Source organism: Artemia franciscana, chromosome 12 (genome assembly GCF_032884065.1).
Source record: "Artemia franciscana chromosome 12, ASM3288406v1, whole genome shotgun sequence".
Taxonomy (NCBI): domain Eukaryota; kingdom Metazoa; phylum Arthropoda; class Branchiopoda; order Anostraca; family Artemiidae; genus Artemia; species Artemia franciscana.
The window spans coordinates 10,982,403-10,984,136 of NC_088874.1; positions in this window are offsets into that span (position 1 = coordinate 10,982,403).

Genomic DNA, 1,734 nt, shown 5'->3' on the forward strand with positions numbered 1-1,734 from the left:
AATGTTAAAGTGGCGTACAAATCAAAAAGTAAGATTTGGCCGTTAATTGTTGCTGCTGGAAATAGACCATCGTTGTTTGGAAGAAATTGGCCACAGGAAATCAAACTGGATTGGAATTCAGTGATCCGTTTTCCGAAAATTTGGGAAAAGTGAGGGGGGTGAAAGTACATCTAAATCTAAAGCTGGATGTGAAGCAGAACTTTCTTAAGGCACGAGTTGTGCCATTGGCTATCCGCGAAAACTTGAATCGGAGTTAAGCCAACTTGTGAAAATTGGAGTGTTGGAAAATGTCGATTACAGTGATTGGGCCAGTCCACTTGTACCGGTAAATAAATATAATGGTAGTGTTAGAACTTATAGCGACTATAAGGCTACAGTTAACCGTCTCTAAACCCAAAGGAATACCCAATGCCTACGACAGAAGAGATTTTCGTGAATTTGCAAGGGGGACGAAATTTTTCTAAGTTAGACTTAAATGGTGCTTACCTAAAAATTGAGCTAGATGATAAGTCAAAGGACCTAGTGACTGTGAACACTCCCTTAGGCCTATACCGTTACAAGTGTTTGCCTTTTGGCATTTCTGAAAATGGTGCTATTTTTCAAGAGACCCTAGACAAATTTTTGTCTGGTTTGCCCACTGCTCATATAGTAGATGATTTATTGATTACCATAAAAAATGATTCTGAGCACTTAGAGAATTTACCTTCTGTTTTTGATAAATAGCACGATTCCGGTATTTGTTTGACTCCAAATAAATGAGAGTTTTTTGCTGATGTAGAATATTTTGGTTTGTGTTGTCAGCCAAGGGTATTGAACCGAATCCACAGAAAGTTGAAGCAGTTATGAATATGCCTATGCCTAGAAACAGGGATGAATTACTTTCATACTTAGGTAGGGTGAACTATTAAGAGAAATTTAAATGGTGACTTTATGCTATCCATTGAATGATTTGTTGAAATCTGACGTTATGTGGCTGTGGTCGGAAAAATGCGAGTGTGCTTTTCGAAAGTTGAAAGAAAGGTTAACAGGGGAAAAGTTAATGGTACATTTTAACCCACAGTTGCCAGTAATCATAGCTACCGATGCATCACCACTTGTAATTTCCAGTGTAATATTGCACGCCTATCCCGACGGGACTAAAAGACCAATTACTTATGCTTCTACATCTTTAAGAAAAGCTGAAACTCATTTCTTGCAAATTGAGTATGAGGCTCTTGGAATAGTTTTTGGTTTAGAAAAATTTCATTATTATTTGTTTGGACGGAAATATATTTTAGACACGGATAATAAGCCGTTGACGCTGAATCTTGGGGAAAATCGGGATTGCCTGTTCTGCCAACATCAAGGATCCGACGATGGGCAATTAGGTTATCCGCGTATACATACAAAATAAAGTTCAAACCGTCTACTGTAAACATGAATGCAGATGCCTTACCTACTTGACTTGATGCTCCTGCCGAAATGCTTCCGGCGTCGAGAGTTATGCTACATGGTGCCTCCATTTGAACCGGTCTCTTTGCAAGGATATGGATATCCTCCTGAATATTTGCCATGGCTAAGAAAGCACCTGTCTTGTCCTTCCATCTTCCTCTTGGGAGACAACCTCTTGGTCGTTTCTTGCCGTGCAACACAGGATCAAAGTCATAAATCGTTCGTGCGGGAATGTTGGGGTACATGAGAAGGAGATTTCCGTACCAGTGTAGTGTTTGTTGGGCGAGTTGGACTGAGAAGGGC